General features: G+C 53.9%; 1 long non-coding RNA gene across 1 annotated transcript; it reads right to left on the bottom strand.

The window, feature by feature from the left end:
* Nucleotides 1–14497: 14497 nt before the first annotated feature.
* On the bottom strand, nucleotides 14498–19073 carry LOC133357113 (uncharacterized). Its single transcript, XR_009756929.1, has 3 exons — nucleotides 18834–19073; nucleotides 18117–18322; nucleotides 14498–17944 (listed from the first exon to the last, which is right to left on the bottom strand). It is a non-coding gene; the product is annotated as an uncharacterized LOC133357113 (long non-coding RNA).
* Between the last annotated feature and the right edge of the window lie 1368 nt (nucleotides 19074–20441).

The following is a 20441-nucleotide window of genomic DNA, read 5'->3' on the forward strand; positions in this document are numbered from 1 at the left end:
ATTTGTCATCCTTGGGCCGTCACCAATGATTGTACTGAGCAAAACACCGTGTCATGTACATTTCTTTAAGGATGATTTATGGGGCTGCTTGTCACTTGCCCCCCCCCAGCTTCGGATCTGTCTGGCAGCGAGCCATGCCACCAACCTTCACCCCGCCCCCGGGAACGGGCCCGCGGAAGTGGATACCACAGAGCCACTTCTGAGATCCCGGCTGCTTCTTGACGTGGCGCGCTGTGGTGCACCCATCCTGCCGTACGGGAGGGGGGGGGGGGTTGATGTTCGTTGCCTGACGGTCATAAGCCGACGTGATAATGGGAGAGCGGGCATTGTAGCCGAATTATGCGCAGGGAACACATTTGTTGAGTTGCGTTGTTGTTGTTGTTGTCGTGCGGTCATTGGTGACCCCGGGACCAAGACGTGAAATCCACCACGGCCTTCGTCTCGTCACTGGATGACGGCCGAGACTCCGAGTGAAGTGCAGGTTACTGCTGCTGCTGGTGGTAGTGGTGTTAGCGGATATTGCTTCCCACCAGCGAGTGAAGGGTTTGTTTTTTATTCCCCCACGTGTTTGTGCTCCCAGGTTTGGCGTTGGTTGCGGGGGGGGGGGGGTGTGTGGAAAAAGGTGTCGCGGTCACACTGACACTCGACCGAGCCGAATTGCTCCACAGTCGATTGTGCAGAGCGATCTATGGAGTCAAGAGTCTTTGGGTTCGATCGCGTCAATCTAAATGTGTCGTTAAACCCGCCACCACCCGACGCGGCCAATTCGTACGGGGTTGTCACGTAAACAAAACGTGCCGATTTGTTACAAAACGTGCCACTTTGTTACACAACGTGCCACTTTGTTACACAACACGCCACTTTGTTACACAACGCGCTGCTTTGTTTATACGAGGACAGCGCAGCAGAGTGTTGGGGGAGCAAGCCCACTGCGTTGACTTGGCGGTGACGACTCGTAGCCAATGTGGGGCAGGGCGGGTGGCAGCAGGGCGGGCGCGTGCTGATGGCGCTGCTCCAAGAGGCTCGCAGCCGCAAGTCCCTGGGTTCGATCCCCGACTCGGGCGTCGTTCCGGTGTGCGGTTTGTTTTGGCCCGTGTCATGCCATGCTGCGTGTCAGCAACCACCACCACCCACCACCACCACCACCACCAACCACCACCAACCACCAACCACCACCAACCACCACCCACCAACCACCACCACCAATGCGTGCAGCTGGTTGTGGCTGCAGGAGGCATTCGGTGCAATCTGTCAATGGATCGCTCTGTATGATGAGAAAGCGTGATTCCTTAGCATTTGGCGCTTCGCAAAACTGAAACCGTGTGGTGTCGCAGATCTGACCTCAAATATCAGCCGGCACCATCAGGCGCCAGCCAGATGATGCCGGTTGTAATGACAGGCGAAACGTCGTACTCGGATTGTGAATGTTGTGGATTTGCTCTCCAACACACTACCGGTCTTGCCGTACTAGTGACGAATTGGCACATTCTGTTGACGTGACAACCCTTACTAGTTGGCTGTGTCAGGGTGGTGGCGGGTCTAACAACACATTTATATATTTATTACGCGATCTAACCCAAAAAAAACTTTCATTATGGATGACATTGGTCGTGAAAGCCTCCGTGTTAAACAGACGTTTTAATGTTCTGATATTTTCGTGCTAAGGTTTTTGTTTGTGTAAAAACTTACAATTTACAGCGTTTTGTTACTGATTTAAAAAATATATGCAAATTTGCATTTGATATATCTCTCTTTATATATATACATCTGTGTTGTGCCAAGGATTTTTGTACAAATGTTGTTTTGTAAGTGTCTTGTTTGAACGCGACGTTGTAATCGGTTGCGCGATGCCGTCTATTGTATTTTGGTAATCGCGTGACGTTAGAACCGACACCGTGTTCGGACTTGTTTCATAAGCAAAAAAAAATGATTCCATGTTGAATTAAAAATATCTATATTTTTTTAATTGACCATATATGTTCGTGGCCTAATCTGTACTTGGAGGTTAGCGCAACCGAGATGTACATCTGTTTGCTAGCCAGCGTCACCAAGTGCCTCACCTCCCGTCCAGCGGCACACCTGTGGGAAAACTCAGAGACTTACCCCCCCCCTGCCCGCACCAACAACAATTGTTGCGTTGTCCGAATGGTCGAGAATATCGAAGCGGCACATCGGCGCGCGGTCGTCGTCGATGACTTAAATGGTCCCAACCCGGCTTGGGAAGAATCGAAACACTCCTTTGTCGCCTTTGCGGTGATTGTCATTTCGCGGAGGCCTTCATCCGGCAATGGATCGAGAAAAAAGGGGGGAGTGTGGCGTTATTGGTTTTAATGTTGATAGCACCTCGCCCGAGGACTTGAACCTGACCCCAGCATCGCTAAGTAGTTGCCTTGACATAACCATTACGAGCCTGCTGATGAATGGGGGAGAACACCCAGCAGCCTCGGGGGCCTGCGGGCCGCCGGCTCCGTGCAGACCGGCCGGTTTAGAACCCCGTAAAGGGCGAGTTGCGACGGCGCGGGGGGCATGCGGGGTGCATGCAGGGCATGTGGTGCATGTGGTGCATGTGGTGCATGCAGGGCATGTGGTGGAGGTTGGGAGATGAAGGTGAAGGAGGAGGTGGTGATGGGTGGGACCAGTGGTGTGCAGGGTGGAGGAGGAGGTGGTGATGGGTGGGACGAGTGGTGTGCAGGGTGGAGGAGGAGGTGATGGGTGGGACGAGTGTTGTGCAGGGTGGAGGAGGAGGTGATGGGTGGGACGAGTGGTGTGCAGGGTGGAGGAGGAGGTGATGGGTGGGACGAGTGGTGTGCAGGGTGGAGGAGGAGGTGATGGGTGGGACGAGTGTTGTGCAGGGTGGAGGAGGAGGTGGTGATGGGTGGGACGAGTGGTGTGCAGGGTGGAGGAGGAGGTGATGGGTGGGACGAGTGTTGTGCAGGGTGGAGGAGGAGGTGGTGATGGGTGGGACGAGTGGTGTGCAGGGTGGGACGAGTGGTGTGCATGGTGGAGGAGGTAGTGATGGGTGGGACGAGTGGTGTGCAGGGTGGAGGTGGGCAGATGACTGAGACCGGGATTGGAGTGGCACCCAGAGGTGGGCGACCAACGGAAAGAGAAGACCTCAAGCCAGACGGTGGTGGTGGTGGTGGTGATGGTGGTGATGGTGATCGTGGTGGTGGTGATCGTGGTGATGGTGATCGTGGTGGTGGTGATCGTGGTGGTGGTGATCGTGGTGGTGGTGATCGTGGTGGTGGTGATCGTGGTGGTGGTGATCGTGGTGGTGGTGATCGTGGTGGTGGTGATCGTGGTGGTGGTGATCGTGGTGATGGTGATCGTGGTGGTGGTGATCGTGGTGGTGGTGATCGTGGTGGTGGTGATCGTGGTGGTGGTGATCGTGGTGGTGGTGATCGTGGTGGTGGTGATCGTGGTGGTGGTGATCGTGGTGGTGGTGATCGTGGTGGTGGTGATCGTGGTGGTGGTGATCGTGGTGGTGGTGATCGTGGTGGTGGTGATCGTGGTGGTGGTGATCGTGGTGGTGGTGATCGTGGTGGTGGTGATCGTGGTGGTGGTGATCGTGGTGGTGGTGATCGTGGTGGTGGTGATCGTGGTGGTGGTGATCGTGGTGTGGTGATCGTGGTGGTGGTGATCGTGGTGGTGGTGATCGTGGTGGTGGTGATCGTGGTGGTGGTGATCGTGGTGGTGGTGATCGTGGTGGTGGTGATCGTGGTGGTGGTGGTGATCGTGGTGGTGGTGATCGTGGTGGTGGTGATCGTGGTGGTGGTGATCGTGGTGGTGGTGATCGTGGTGGTGGTGATCGTGGTGGTGGTGATCGTGGTGGTGGTGATCGTGGTGGTGGTGATCGTGGGTGGTGGTGATCGTGGTGGTGGTGATCGTGGTGGTGGTGATCGTGGTGGTGGTGATCGTGGTGGTGGTGATCGTGTGGTGGTGATCGTGGTGGTGGTGATCGTGGTGGTGGTGATCGTGTGGTGGTGATCGTGGTGGTGGTGATCGTGGTGGGGTGGTGATCGTGGTGGTGGTGATCGTGGTGGTGATCGTGGTGGTGGTGATCGTGGTGGTGGTGATCGTGTGGTGGGTGATCGTGGTGGTGGTGATCGTGGTGATCGTGGTGGTGGTGATCGTGGTGGTGGTGATCGTGGTGATGGTGATCGTGGTGGTGGTGATCGTGGTGGTGGTGATCGGTGGTGGTGGTTGATCGTGGTGGTGGTGATCGTGGTGGTGGTGATCGTGGTGGTGGTGATCGTGGTGGTGGTGGTGGTGGTGATCGTGGTGGTGGTGATCGTGGTGGTGGGTGATCGTGGTGGGTGGTGATCGTGGTGGTGGTGATCGTGGTGGTGGTGATCGTGGTGGTGGTGTAGATCGTGGTGTGGTGATCGTGGTGGTGGTGATCGTGGTGGTGGTGATCGTGGTAGGTGGTGATCGTGGTGGTGGTGATCGTGGTGGTGGTGATCGTGGTGGTGATCATGGTGGTGGTGATCGTGGTGGTGGTGATCGTGGTGGTGGTAATCGTGGTGGTGATCGTGGTGGTGGTGATCGTGGTGATGGTGATCGTGGTGGTGTGATCGTGGTGGTGGTGATCGTGGTGGTGGTGATCGTGGTGGTGGTGATCGTGGTGGTGGTAATCGTGGTGGTGATCGTGGTGGTGGTGATCGTGGTGGTGGTGATCGTGGAGGTGGTGATCGTGGTGGTGGTGATCGTGGTGGTGGTGATCGTGGTGGTGGTGATCGTGGTGGTAATCGTGGTGGTGATCGTGGTGGTGGTGATCGTGGTGATGGTGATTGTGGTGGTGGTGATCGTGGTGGTGGTGATCGTGGTGGTGGTGATCGTGGTGGTGGTGATCGTGGTGGTGGTGATCGTGGTGGTGGTAATCGTGGTGGTGATCGTGGTGGTGGTGATCGTGGTGGTGGTGATCGTGGAGGTGGTAATCGTGGTGGTGATCGTGGTGGTGGTGATCGTGGTGGTGCTGATCGTGGTGGTGGTGGTGATCTTGGTGGTGGTGATTGTGGTGGTGCTGATCGTGGTGGTGGTGATCGTGGTGGTGCTGATCGTGGTGGTGCTGATCGTGGTGGTGGTGATCGTGGTGGTGGTGATTGTGGTGATCGTGGTGGTGGTAATCGTGGTGGTGGTAATCGTGGTGGTGATCGTGGTGATGGTGATCGTGGTGGTGGTGATCGTGGTGGTGATCGTGGTGGTGATCGTGGTGGTGGTAATCGTGGTGGTGGTAATCGTGGTGGTGATCGTGGTGGTGGTGATCGTGGAGGTGGTAATCGTGGTGGTGATCGTGGTGGTGGTGATCGTGGTGGTGCTGATCGTGGTGGTGGTGATCTTGGTGGTGGTGATTGTGGTGGTGCTGATCGTGGTGGTGGTGCTGATCGTGGTGGTGCTGATCGTGGTGGTGGTGATCGTGGTGGTGGTGATCGTGGTGGTGATCGTGGTGGTGGTAATCGTGGTGGTGATCGTGGTGGTGGTGATCGTGGTGATGGTGATCGTGGTGATGGTGATCGTGGTGGTGGTGATCGTGGTGGTGGTGATCGTGGTGGTGGTGGTGATCGTGGTAATGGTGATCGTGGAGGTGGTGATCGTGGTGGTGCTGATCGTGGTGGTGGTGATCGTGGTGGTGGTGGTGATCGTGGTGGTGGTGATCGTGGTGATAGTGATCGTTTTGGTGGTGATCGTGGTGATGGTGATCGTGGTGGTGGTGATCGTGGTGGTGGTGATCGTGGTGATGGTGATCGTGGTGGTGGTGATCGTGGTGATGGTGATCGTAGTGGTGGTGATCGTGGTGGTGGTGATCGTGGTGGTGGTGATCGTGGTAATGGTGATCGTGGAGGTGGTGATCGTGGTGGTGCTGATCGGGGTGGTGGTGATCGTGGTGGTGGTGAGCGTGGTGATGGTGATCGTGGTGGTGGTGATCGTGGTGGTGGTGATCGTGGTGATGGTGATCGTGGTGGTGGTGATCGTGGTGGTGGTGATCGTGGTGGTGGTGATCGTGGTGATGGTGATCGTGGTGATGGTGATCGTGGTGGTGGTGATCGTGGTGATGGTGATCGTGGTGATGGTGATCGTGGTGGTGGTGATCGTGGTGGTGGTGATCGTGGTGGTGGTGATCGTGGTGATGGTGATCGTGGTGGTGGTGATCGTGGTGGTTTGTGATCGTGGTGATGGTGATCGTGGTGATGGTGATCGTGGTGGTGGTGATCGTGGTGATGGTGATCGTGGTGATGGTGATCGTGGTGGTGGTGATCGTGGTGGTGGTGATCGTGGTGGTGGTGATCGTGGTGGTGGTGATCGTAGTGGTGGTGATCGTGGTGGTGGTGATCGTGGTGGTGGTGATCGTGGTGATGGTGATCGTGGTGATGGTGATCGTGGTGGTGGTGATCGTGGTGATGGTGATCGTGGTGATGGTGATCGTGGTGGTGGTGATCGTGGTGGTGGTGATCGTGGTGATGGTGATCGTGGTGGTGCTGATCGTGGTGGGACTGTGAGAACGACCCCTTGAAGGTCGAGTCGGTTGTCCACGTCCTTCAATCGCCACGCGCTCTATCGTGCGACGCCGTCGGTCTTGTCGTTGTTGTTGTTGACACGACAGCACGCAGCAGATTGGCGGAGGCGACAATAATTTTCAGGCTCGTCGCCCCGGCGTCGTGTCTCGTGAGACGACGCCGCCGCCGCTGCTGCCGCTGCTGCCACCGCTGTGGCAGGGAGGCGCCAGCCCCACCACCACCACCACCACCGCGGCGGGTGCCGCACGGAGGCGAGTCACGCCGGCCGGGTGGCCTCAAGTCACTCGAAGGCCACACACGCCCAAGTCGCCACGTGGCTGTGACAGTCCGGCAGAGATCTGGCAGAAGGAAGGAAGTGATGGCATCGAAATCGGAATCAAGATTTATTTATACTGCAGGAGAAATCCGATGAGCTATAAAGCTTTTTTTTTTTTTACAAATGTCCGTAAGGGGCACGGGATGAGCACGTTGCAACAACAAACAATACAAAAAAACACGCCAGAAGTTGTACAATACAAGAAAGGTAAAATAATCAACCCAAAAACAAACAAAATAAAACTTAACCTTCCCCATCCTACCACGCAAAGCCACTGGGGTATTTACAACGTATTGCTGTTCATAAGCGACATGGCTGCCACAAATGGTCGCTCACACAACGTGGCTTTTGGTCGACAATTATTCCGCCTCTTTGACCAACGCGGCTTAACCGAGTCCCGTGACGATGCTTCTTGAGAAGGGTCCTGCCAACATTTCGCGGCGGGGCGAGCGGGGGGCTGGCGATGATCGTTTGCCCGCTCAATCCCTCGGTTTAATTCGCGGTGCGATTTGGCCAACATGTGTAGCACGCATTGTGGGCCCGCGACGCCGTCACACGCTGGGCCCGCTCCTTTCCCCGACGACGTCCACCCCCTTTGACCCCTTTGACCCTCCAACTTCCACCGCGGAGAGCAGGCGGCGGTTCGCCGCTACGACGATTGATGAACGCGCAATGCCGCGGCCACCAGTAGTTGACCGGGGGGGGGGGGGCAGCCGCTGGAGTTGGAACCGCGGAGAAGCCCTGGCGAGCGAGTGGCGTGGCCGCCGTCGAGCGAAGGTCACGAGGCTTGACAGATCGATCGCCCGCCCGCCTAGAATGCCACGCGTGGTTGAGACTCGAGACAAACGGAGGAACTCCCGGAGGGGCCGAGATGGGTCGTGTTGCGACAACAAATGGGTATGACTCGAGAATTAATTTTAGTTTTTTGCAAAACAAGAAAAATGCAATACCCGATTGTGGCGTTTTGTCACTCCACTGCTGGATGAAGGCCTCTCTGCGCTTCGCGTGACGGCCACGGCAGGGGGAGGCCACCGAGCAGCAGTGGAGTGGCACGCTCTCAACAACGATGACAACTATTTCGGGTTTTTTTAAATTAAAATTGTCTTAATAAACTGAGCAATGTTTATTTTAATTTTGCCAGGAGTAAGACCCCGTTGAGCTAAAAATCCACACGACCACGGGAGAGCACGCAGACTACAAACATACAGCAGCGTTAGGATCGCACCCATTGCCTCCCTCACACCAGGTGATGGAGTTAACATCTCGCCACCACGACACCCCAAAGTCACATCTGGGGTTTGCAATTTGCGATTTTCCAGTGTTTGTAAGAAGCATTAGTTTAAAATTAAATAAGAAAAAATTGTTGCGTACTTTTTTTTCTGAGTAATTATATTCATATAATTATACGATTCATTGTATATGTAGAGGTGTAATTGCGCATGTCTACGAATGTTGAGGTGTGATTATGCATGGCCACGGATGGCCAACAAACACAAGGGGCGGGGTTACGGCCGTACACAAGGGTGGCGCTCGCACCGACGTCCGCATGTGTATCCCCCACGGGCCCCCCCCTTGGGGGCAAGTCCTATAAAAGGTGATGAGCCGAAAGGCTCGGGAGTCGGGACTCAGCTATAACCAGAGAAGACGGAAGACCAGCTAGTGTAGGCCCCAGAGCTCCCCTGGCTCGCTGTCCTTATAAGGGCCGACCAGGGCAAGCCGGTGGCGTGGCCCCGAGAGCCCGGACGAAGCTGGTCTGGTGACTCAGGGAGCCGGGATCCCAGCTTAACCAAGCTGGGACAGATAGCCTCCCCTAGTCCCGTAGTGGAGGAATTGGTATAGGTTAGAGGGGTTAGCTGTCGAGAAATCCCTGTAGCCCAGTGACCTGTAAATAACTGTGTTGGTGTAATAAATAAGTGTGCCTCCGATCCTGTCGTCAAGCCTCCATATACTTACTACATCTGGTGTCAGAAGTAAAACGTCCAAACGATGGACACACGAGGGACGACACGTACCAAGGAGTCGGAGATGGAAGACGCCGCGGCCGATTCAACACCAGAGATGGCCGGGGTCGGATCGGAGCAGCCGGGGCCAAGTACGCCCGTGCCGCTACAACAAGAGGGGGGGGATGCGTCGGCTGAAGGACTCCGGCTGGCCCACTCCCGCCTGGCGGAACTGCTCTACGCCGCCGCCGCTGCGTTGGAGGAGATCACGCGGCTGGGGGCTGGAGGGGCAGCGCGGGTCGACGACAGCAGCCGGCGCGCGGCAACGTTTCCCGCCACCCCGACGCGGCTGGCGGTTAAATTTCCCGCCATCTCTACAGTGCGAGCGGACGGCGGGGCCGGCCCGCGTCACGTGGCTGCTGAGCGCCAAGCACAAGCCGTGACATCATCAACACCGGCCGGCGCGTCAACATCGGAGCGACCGGCGATGCCATGTGCACAGCCCGCCCACACTGTATCATCGGCGGGGAGCGACGGAGAGCGATCTACAGCCACGGACGTCGCCTTGCAGCAGCGTCTGCCACCTCTGAAAGAATTCGTAGGCGCAGACGGAGACTGGGGCGGCTTCAAGAGACGGTTCATCGCTTATCAGGAGATGGCGAACTGGACGGACGCCGAGGCTCTACGCGCGCTGCCAGCGATGCTGGACAACGACGCCCTGGCTACCCTCACCTCGGCGCCGAGGGAAAAGCGCGCCACCCTACACCTGGCGTTGCAGCTGCTGTCAGCCGTCTATGGGCCGCCTTCGGACTGCAGGCAGCTTTTCCACGATCGGCGTCGGGGCACCAACGAATCACCTCTGGCCTTCCGGACTGCTCTCCTGGCTCTAGCGAAGGCTGCTTTCCCAAGGATGGACGAGGAAGGAGTGGATGCCATGGTGGCTGAGAAGCTGCTGCTACTCGCTGATGAGCTGGACGTCAACGTCCTGGCTCAAGACGACTCAGAGATGTCGTCCCTGCTGGTCGCGCGCCACATCCACGGGGGCTTGCGGTCCCTTCGTCGAAAGGCGGCAAAGGGGGCGGCCAGCCATGCCATGGCGGCTACCGCCCTCCCATCGGAGGAGGTCTGCGGGGTGGAGCGGCGAGGGGAATGGAGAGCGGCAGTACCACAGGCTCGGAATGGACCGAGCCGCCAGGAGCAGCCCAGGACATCGGGGGCGCTCACACGCTGCTACAACTGTGGCCTGCAAGGCCACGTTGCGTCAGGATGCCGGGCTCCCCGTCAGCGCGGGGCGACACCTCGTCAGGACGCCACGCCGTCTCCTCCCAAGCTCCAGCAGAGAAATACGGCGAGTCGCGGCACCTCACACGTTTGGCCCACGCACACATCCGACACACACTCACGCGCCCAACTAAACAGGGCTCCAAATTCCCCATCCGTCGCGCGCGATCGTTCGGTAATGCGGCGGGCGCTCCAACCGGGTCAGTGGTCGGAGCTCGCCCATCGTGTCGTTGCTGCGTCGGCGGGATCATCGGTCGTGGTCGGTCACATTGATGGGGTAGAGGTGCGGATTTTAATTGACACAGGGGCATCGGCGACCATTATATCTGATTTAATTTATAACATCCTTCCCGTTCAAAGTCGTCCCTTGCTCCCTGTTGACGTGCCGTGCTATGCCGCTAACGGGGGCTCTCTGGGCATTATTGGCCAAATCCGCGCCACTATCTGCATTGGGGACATTAAATTATCCGGGCCTGTTTTGGTTTCCTCCTCACTCGCGGTTCCGTGCCTGTTGGGGACGGATTTTCTGGCCAAAATGCCCATCCGCATCCTTATTGACCAAGGGTGCATTGAGCTCCCATCGGGCCGACGCGTTACATTTCTGTCTTCCCCCACCACGGAGCGTCGGGCGTTTGCCACCGTGCAGGCGCTCGTCACAAAAACTGTGCGCGTGCCTCCGGGGGCTCAGATGCTCGTCCCTCTTAGATTGCGTCGGCCGTTTAATGAAGGGGTTGCGGATCGGAGGGTCTTGTTGGGACCATCTCGGGCCGGGGTAAATGGACCAGATTTGCTCGCGGCTCAGACCATGGTGAGAGGGGATGGGGACCCCTTCATTGCAGTCCTTAATGTGGGATCGCGAACGGCCGTGGTTCCTCAAGGGACCGTGCTTGCACACGCAACGCCGGTACCCTATGAGGAACCACTCGTGGGTCAGGTATCCACCGATCCTCCGTCGCGACCGCATTCGGACTGTGATGACGGTTGGCTGGATGCGCTTTGCGCGGGTTCAGTGGACCTGTCCGACTCGCAGCGCGCGCAGCTGCGAGTTCTTCTGAGCGAATTTGCTGACGTTTTTAGTCAACACAAATTTGATATTGGTTGTACTAAATTGCTGCGACACCATATTGACACGGGTGACAGCGCGCCAATCCGCCAAAATCCCTTTCGGTTGAGTCCCGCCGAAAAGGATCATGTCAAATCGGCTGTTGATGACATGCTAGCCGCCGATATCATTTCCCCTTCCAATAGCCCGTGGGGCGCGCCGATCGTTTTGGTGAAAAAACACGACGGCTCACTGCGGTTTTGTGTCGACTTTCGGCGTCTGAACAAAATCTCTGTGGCAGATGCGTACCCGCTTCCTCGAATGGATGAGTCGCTCGATGCCTTGGCGGGGGCGCGATTCTTTTCCACCCTCGATTTGCTATCTGGATTCTGGCAGCTTCCTCTGGATGACGAATCAAAACCTAAGACTGCTTTTCGGACACCGCAGGGTCTCTTCCAATTTAACCGCTTGCCGATGGGTTTACATTCTGCGCCGGCAACTTTTCAGCGGTTAATGGAATTGGTCTTGGCAGGGTTGCAATGGGATTCGTGTTTGATTTACTTAGACGATGTCATCGTCTTTAGCAAATCCTTCGAGGAACACCTCCAGAGGTTGCGTGCTGTTTTTCTCAAAATGCGGGCTGCCAATTTGAAATTTAAACCACAGAAGTGCCATTTACTCCGCGAATCGGTGCGATATTTGGGTCACATTGTTGGGCGCTCGGGGATATCCACTGATCCCGCCAAAACGGAATGCGTCAGCTCCTGGCCGACTCCCACCTCTGTGGGAGAGGTCAGGAGTTTCATTGGGTTCGCGTCGTATTATCGGCGATTTGTGGCTGACTTCGCTACGATTGCGAAACCTTTGCATGCCTTGACGTCCAAGGGAGTCAGGTTTCATTGGGGGCCGGAGGAGGAGGCTTCTTTTCGCGCCCTCCGGAATGCTTTGGTGGGGGCGCCGCCGTTGAATTACCCGGATTTTTCACAACCCTTCTTGCTCGATACAGATGCAAGTAACACGGGCATCGGGGGCGTGCTGTCCCAGCTCATTGGGGGCGTAGAGCATGTGGTGGCTTACGGTAGTCGGGTACTGTCTCCAGCCGAACAGCGGTACTGCGTTACCCGTCGGGAATTATTGGCGATTGTTTATTTCATTCAGCAGTACCGCCCGTATCTGTACGGTCGGCGGTTCACCGTCCGTACAGATCATGCGGCCCTACAATACGCCCTGCGGGTTCAACAACCATCGGGCCAGTTGTCTCGATGGTTGGAGATTCTCCAAGACTATGACTTTGTCACCACATATCGTAAGGGTCTCCGCCACACGAACGCTGACGCCCTGTCGCGATTGCCACCCACTTCGGAGTGCGCGTGCCTCTTGGGTTCGGGGCGTTGTAGGTCTCCGAACGTCACCACCGATTCGGTCCTCGTGGCCGCTGCCGATGCACCTTCGGTTTCGGGTCCTATCGAGCAAGAAGGGAGGGATTCGTTGCTGGGGTTGTCAGTCGCGGAATGGGGTCGCCTCCAAATGGAGGACACCTCCCTCCTCGCTCTGCGCCGTCGCGCCGGGGGGATTGGCCAGGGGGTGGAAAACGTTGACTCGTGGGGGTTGTTCCAGGGACTTTTAATGCACTGGAATGGTAAAACCCGGCGCCAGCAGCTCGTGGTGCCTGCTGCTTTAAGGGGTAAGGTGGTATGGGCTGTTCATGAGCGGCTTCTGCACTTGGGGGTTCATAAGACCTTTGCCACGCTCCAGCTAGATTTCTTCTGGCCAGGCATGGAAAAGGACGTGGGGGACCTCTTGGGGTCGTGCACGCAATGCGCGCAGAGGAAGCCACCTGCTAGGGGGTCCAACCCTCCGCTGCAGTCCATAAAAGTTTCCAGGGTTAACGAGCTCGTCGCTCTGGACATACTTGGCCCATTTCCCGCTACACCCAGGGGCAATAGGTATTTACTAACGGGGGTTGAATACTTCACGAGATGGCCTATGGCCTGGCCCCTGGCGAACCAATCGGCAGCAGCCATCGCGGAGGCCTTTGTCCAGGGCTATGTCCTCGACAAGGGTGCTCCGGAACGGCTGCTTACTGACCAGGGTAGGAATTTTTCTGGTAAACTCCTACGTGAGGTGTGCGACCTCTTGGGTACGGAGAAGGTTCGGACCTCTCCGTATCACCCACAAACTGACGGGATGGTGGAACGGCTGCATCGGACCATCACGTCCATGCTGTCCCAGCAGGTGTCGGTATCCCAGACGGATTGGGACCTCCGCATAGCCGGTGTGTTGCAGGCCTACAGAATGGCTCCCCATGCGGCCACCGGATTTTCCCCTTTCTTTTTAATGTATGGGCGCGAAGTTAACCCTTCTGTGGCGACCCAGCTGAAGCTCTCGGCGCTCCAGGCGAAGTCTAAGTTGTCCGAACACGTTAAATTTAACATCGCTCAATTGTCTGAGGCGCGGGAAGCGGCCGTGCAAAATTCTGAACTCCGCCAGAAGGCGAACGAGAGGCTTCGGTTGGGGCGGGTGCAGGTGGTCAAATGGGTACCAGGGGACAGGGCGTGGTTGCACTGTCCTCAGGTGCCGCTGGCAACCTCGTCGAAATTGGTACGGCCGTTGGGGGGCCTTGCGGACGATGGGAAAGGTGACGTCCGGAGTGTATATATATGTTGGTTTTGGGGTGTTATCCGGGGGGGGGTGCGTCGGGTTATATTTTTTTTCTCTCTCTCTCTCTTCCTCTCGTTGTTCTTGTTCTTGTTAAAAATTACGCGAGGCACACACGGGGTTTTTGTGAGGGATGCACCTTTATTCTGATTTTTTTTTTTGCAGCCGGGGACGGCTGCGAGCTGTACAGGGGGGGGGGTGATGTAGAGGTGTAATTGCGCATGTCTACGAATGTTGAGGTGTGATTATGCATGGCCACGGATGGCCAACAAACACAAGGGGCGGGGTTACGGCCGTACACAAGGGTGGCGCTCGCACCGACGTCCGCATGTGTATCCCCCACGGGCCCCCCCCTTGGGGGCAAGTCCTATAAAAGGTGATGAGCCGAAAGGCTCGGGAGTCGGGACTCAGCTATAACCAGAGAAGACGGAAGACCAGCTAGTGTAGGCCCCAGAGCTCCCCTGGCTCGCTGTCTTTATAAGGGCCGACCAGGGCAAGCCGGTGGCGTGGCCCCGAGAGCCCAGACGAAGCTGGTCTGGTGACTCAGGGAGCCGGGATCCCAGCTTAACCAAGCTGGGACAGATAGCCTCCCCTAGTCCCGTAGTGGAGGAATTGGTATAGGTTAGAGGGGTTAGCTGTCGAGAAATCCCTGTAGCCCAGTGACCTGTAAATAACTGTGTTGGTGTAATAAATAAGTGTGCCTCCGATCCTGTCGTCAAGCCTCCATATACTTACTACATATATATTATTCGCTGTAGGGATGTCTATAGCTCGATGGTGGTGGTGGCCACTGCAGTGCCCATGTGATGCGGCACTTGTGGAGGCAGCAGCTCGGGTTGGCGGATCACACGCAGACATTGCAAGACTCGATTCCCAGCAGAGTGTGGACACGACCTGTTCCGTCTGTATGGGATGGAGTGTTGCCCCCTCGCACCGCGTGGGTTTTCTCATCTCCTCAAGGTTTCTCCAGCTGCTCAAGGTTTTCTCCCACACGCGTAGTCGCCAATTGCCCGAGAACACCTTCACATATAGAGGACCGCAAAGCTATGGCAATTGGGTGGGTGAGGAGGTGAGCGAGTGGGCCGGTGGGAGAGTGAGTGGGTGAGTGAGCGAGTGGCTCGGTGGGAGAGTGAATGGGTGTATGAGTATGAAGGTCAAATACTTTGCATGAAGTGACAGACAAATTGGAATTCACACCCGGTAGTGGGCCTCCATCGTGGAGATGGAGCGATGAAATCAGTGTGGTCTGGGTGGATTGTCACATCGCATAGCTTGCGGAGACCGTCATCCAGCAGTGGATAGATCACCACCGATGATGGTTTCAGTAAAGAGGGCGACGGGACATCTCTTTGCTTTTGTTCGACCAGCGAAGCTTCACTGAGTCTCAAGATTTTTTTTCAGGAGGGTCCTGCCGGTACTACAGGGGCGACGTTGCTGTCTGCATATACCAATCGAGTCATTTTCGTCGTACATTTGTATGTACATACTGGACGCCTTTTGGCGTTCTCTGATCTGACACCGGTGAGACTCGGCTATAGAGAAGGCTTCTGTGTCTTTGGTGTAGACCAATCAGATTCAAAGACAATGCCAAATAATATCAGAGCATGTTGGTTTGCAAGGTCACCGGAAGTACACGTGGTTAATGCAGACTTGATTCCTTGCAAGAAGGTTTCTGTTTGGTGTTTGAACATCTTACCACCGGTTGTATTTCCAGAAAGGGTTAAACCTGTTCTTATTTTTTCATATTCTGATATTGGCAAAAAAGGTCCCATTTTGGTTCACTCTGTTCATCACCAACCCGCATTGACCGGCGTGGTGTGGGGAGGCCTTTATCCAGCAGTGGATCGACAACTGGGTGTAGGTTATTCACGATATGATCGCCTTGTCGAAAGGAGAACGAGTCGTCCTGTCGTCCCCTGTCCAGTGCCAGTGACTGGCTCAAACATCATCGCACGCTGCATCATCATCATCTCCTTCATCATACACACACCATCATCACACACACCATGATGATCATCATACACACATTACCACCATACAAACACCATCATCATACACACATCATGATGCTCATCATACACACATTATTACCATCATACACATCTTCATAATACACACATCATCATACACACATCATCATCATATACACCACCATCATACACACACCATCATCATACACACATCATCATACACAAATCCTACACACCATCATCATACACATCAGCATCACCATACACACATCATTACACGATGTGACACAATTTTTGTTCCTGGGTAGTCAGTGTTATTTCGTAATTGCTTATGCCAAAAATGTATGGAAATTGGCGATTATTCCCCACAAACTTTGCTTTTGTGACCAGGACAGTGATATTTTTTAATTTACCTATTTACAATGAAAAAATGGGCGAATTTGTGTCTTTTCATAATCAATGTTTTTGGGTTTAGATCGCGTTATTTATAAATGTGTCGTAACCCTCCACCACCCGACACGGCCAATCAGTAAAAAAGTGTCACGTTTACAAAAGACAAATAGTTCACTGCTTTTGCCCACCGGTGTGTTGAAGCGTGAAACCACAACATTTACAATTTGAGTACGACGTTTCGCTGGTAATTGCATCCAACATCATCGGGCAATTCGCCAGAATAATATTGGTCGCGAAAGCCTACGTGTTAAATTGTGTCTTTTCGTTCACATAAAGTCAGAAAAAACAACATTAATCTAAATTAACATGTATTTATACTAAAGTAATACACAAATGACTACAAAAGATTTAGAAGTGAATGGTTTTCGAGATTTACGATTATACTGTAAATCACTTTCACGAATCAGACCGCAAATGTAGTCTCCCATCATGTTCTCGTTATACTGTCCTTGGTAGCGGCGTTTAAAGTCCAGTATATCCTGGTGGAAGCGCTCGCCTTGCTCCTCCGAGTACGCTCCCATGTTCTCCTTGAATTTATCAAGATGAGCATCAAGGATGCTCATCCTACAGCCCATTGCGCCGTAGTTCTTCACAAGTCTCAACCAGCTCCACATAGATTTCGACCTCGTGATTGCCCAGGAAGCCACGAACCACTGCGACAAAGCTGTCCCAAGCTGCTTTCTCCTTACTAGTGAGCTTCTTGGGGAATTCATTGCACTCCAGGATCTTCTTTATCTGTGGTCCGACGAAGACACCGGCTTTGACCTTTACCTCAGACAGCTTAGGGAAAAGTATTGAAGGTTCTTGAAGGCTGCCGACTCCTTATCTACAGCTCTGACAAATTGTTTCATAAGGCCCAATTTGATGTGCAGTGGTGGCATCAGCACCTTCCGGGTGTCCACCAGTGGCTCCCACTTGACGTTGTTCCTCCCCACAGAGAACTCGGTCCGCTGTGGCCAGTCCCGCCTGTGGTAGTGCGCCTTGGTGTCCCTGCTGTCCCAAAGGCAAAGATGGCAGGGAAACTTGGTAAACCGCCTTGAAGACCCATCAGGAATGCCACCATTTTCAAGTCTCTGATGACCTCCCAGCCGTACTCATCATACTTCAAGGCGTCCAGCAAGGTCTTGATGCTGTTGTAATCCTCTTTGAGGTGTACCGAGTGAGCCAGGGGAAGATACGGGTACTTGTTACCATTATGGAGCAGCACGGCTTTGAGGCTCCTGGATGAGCTGTCAATGAAAAGGCGCCACTCGTTCTGGTTACAGGCGATTCCGATTGCCTCGAACAGACTGGTCACATTGTGGTCGAAGCAAATCCCATCTTGACGGGTGAAGAAGCTGCTAAAGGTTGGTGACGCTTCCTCTGATCTGCGACTTGCACAATTTATCCAACAAGTTCCACTGTTTGAGCCTAGACGTCAAAAGCTCGGCATCGGACTTGGTGAGACCAAGATCTCTGATCAAGTCGTTGAGGTTTTTTTGGTTGGGGTAGTATGGGTTTCTCTCCTCAACTCCACCTCTGAAATTGTCATCTGGATCTACAACGTCTTCCTCGCTCACTGACTTGCCGCTCTCTTCTAGAGACGGCTGCTCTCGCTCCGGAGGAGTGGGTACGGGGAGCTCATGGCAGTGTGGCACCGGGGTGATAGATGAAGGAATGTCCGGAAGGGTCCACCATGCAGAAGTAGCAGTTGCTTGAGTGGTCAGTGGGTTCCCGCCAAATTTTTTGGATAGCGAACTTCATGGCTCTCTTTTCTCCTCTGTACCATCCTACAAAAATACATTTATTTCACCCATGACTAACGTGTAAGAGATTATCGCAACATTTTTCATTTTGATATATTTTTTTCAATAGCATTGAAAATTGTAAAACTTTAAAAAACAAATATTTTTAAAAAAAATTTTATAACGTAAAATTCCGAGCAACAATTGTCCATCTTACCTTCCAGAGTTGTTTTGCATTGCTCGCAGGTGAAATGAGGTGCCCAGGGTTTTCTTGATCCCCGACAGGCATGCCGAAATATGCCTTGTAGGCCTCACACATCTTAGCAGACGCTTCCACAGAGTACTGTATCGCTCTTGTCTTGATAAATTGGCCGCAGACATCGCAAATGCGTCTGCTGGATGCTTGCAGCCTCTTGATGCCATCTCAGAAAAATGCAGATATGTATCCACTTAGGCAGCTGGCACTAAACTGAACTAGTGGGCTTAATGCCCCTGTATTTATACTATTTAAATTACTGGAAAGATCTAGAATGCTCTAGAAGTTACTCCAAGTTTACTCAGTACTGAATCTATCTGGAATGTTCTGGAAAATTTCAAAATATCACTCGTCACAAAAGCAAAGTTTGTGGGGAATAATAGACCTTTTCTTTACTTTTGAGACATAAGCAATTAGGAAATAACACTTACTACCCAGGAAAAAAAAATTGTTACACAGTGTTATCATACACACCATCATCATCATACACACATCAGGATCAACATACACGCATCATCATACATCATCAGCATCATCTTACACACATCATCAGCATCATCATCAGCAGTCCTTCCTTCTAGAACCTCCTGCGTCAAGGTTTCACCACTCAGAATGGGCTCTACTCTGCACGTATTTTTTGGTAATTCTGGAGATCGTCGTCGCCATCATCATCATCACCTTGAGATTCCACCAGCTGGCTCTGTAGAACACTCCCGTCACTCTGAATGTCTCCCCACGCCCGAGCTCCATCGTTACCCCGTGGCTCCGCGCCGTTTGCGAGGTTTTGTTGCGATCTGGCGTCCTTTAGATGTTTTTGGTTCTTGCCGAGAAGCGTCGTCATAGGATCCCGTCGCAAAACAACAAAAACACAACAACAAACGCCGCGGACATCCAATGCCCGTGACAAAGAAAAAGTCATTCATCACCGAGGAGTTGAAACCGCGCCGGGGGGGGGGGGGGGTAAACGCCCCCCCACACAACGATGTTCGCTGACATATAAAATAATGACCGCGGCTTCTTTAAAAAAAAAGAGCCCGAGACATTGAGACCTCCTGGTGACAAAACACACGAAAACAACAACCACCACCTTAATGTCTCCCCATCGCCCAGAGACAGCCGACACGACACTCGATGATTTACTGGGACCTCAACGACCCCCGCACCCTTCGCCGCTGCGAGCGATGAGCACGGGCTCAGGAGGTGGGGCCCATGCATCATCCTCGCTGCCACGAACCTCGCTTCCAGGAGCTTCTTTCTCCGGCCCGAACGTCTCAAGAGACATTGCTCTCGCAACAACAACAACGACGACGAACAACGACGAACAACAACAACAACAACGACGTGTCGCATTAAGGTCGATGAATGACGGCGGCCACGCGGCGCGCGATAAATTTTTTGCGGAATCTTCGATTGCGTCTTTCTTGGCGTGCGGCTGCAATGGGGGGGGGGGGGCGGCATTTGTCGCATCGCGTGAACCCATCCGATCCCCGCTCCCCCACTCGCTTCGATCTTCTCGCGAAGCGTCTGGGCCATAAACCCCTGAGCCGCATCTGCAGCATCAACCGTGGCAGTGACAGCAGCAGCAGCTGCCGCGGCAGAAACTCTGATGATGATGATGTTGTTGTTGCACAAATGGAATTTTTTTTTGCAAACTCTGCAAGTCGCTGTCCTGTGTTGCAAGGTTCTGCTGCTCTGGGTGGTGACCGCAGCCGCGTGTGACAGTGACTGCAGACAATTGTGGGACCTTTCTTGCCAGTATCAAAATATAAGAGTAGGTTTTATCCATTCTGGCAATAAAACAGTTGTGTTCAGATGTTAAAACACCAAACATAATCATTTTTCAAGAAGTCCTGTCTGCTTTAACCACACAGTACTTACTGTGAGCATGCAAACAAAAAACATGCTCTGTCAATAAATTATGCATTGTCTTTGAAACAAAGCTGTCTCTGGTGTGGACCAATCAGCTTCAAATAAAATGCACCATGTTTTATCAGAGTATGTTTTGTGTTTGCATCTTCACCACAAGTCCTGTGTGTGGTGAATGCAGACAGTATTCCTTGAACAATGATTCTGTCTTGGTGTTTTAACATCTTGACACAACTATTTTATTGCCAATAAGGGTAAACCCGATTGTTATATTTTGATACTGCCAAGAAAGGTATCACAATTGTCTGCAGTCACTGTCACAAGCGACTGCGGTCACCACCCAGAGCAGCAGAGCCTTGCTACATAGGATGACCCTCGACGCCCGATTCACAAACGCACACGAGCGAGCGAGCGAGCTAG

Source organism: Lethenteron reissneri, chromosome 56 (genome assembly GCF_015708825.2).
Source record: "Lethenteron reissneri isolate LAM-NWPU_2019-01 chromosome 56, ASM1570882v1, whole genome shotgun sequence".
Lineage (NCBI taxonomy): Eukaryota > Metazoa > Chordata > Hyperoartia > Petromyzontiformes > Petromyzontidae > Lethenteron > Lethenteron reissneri.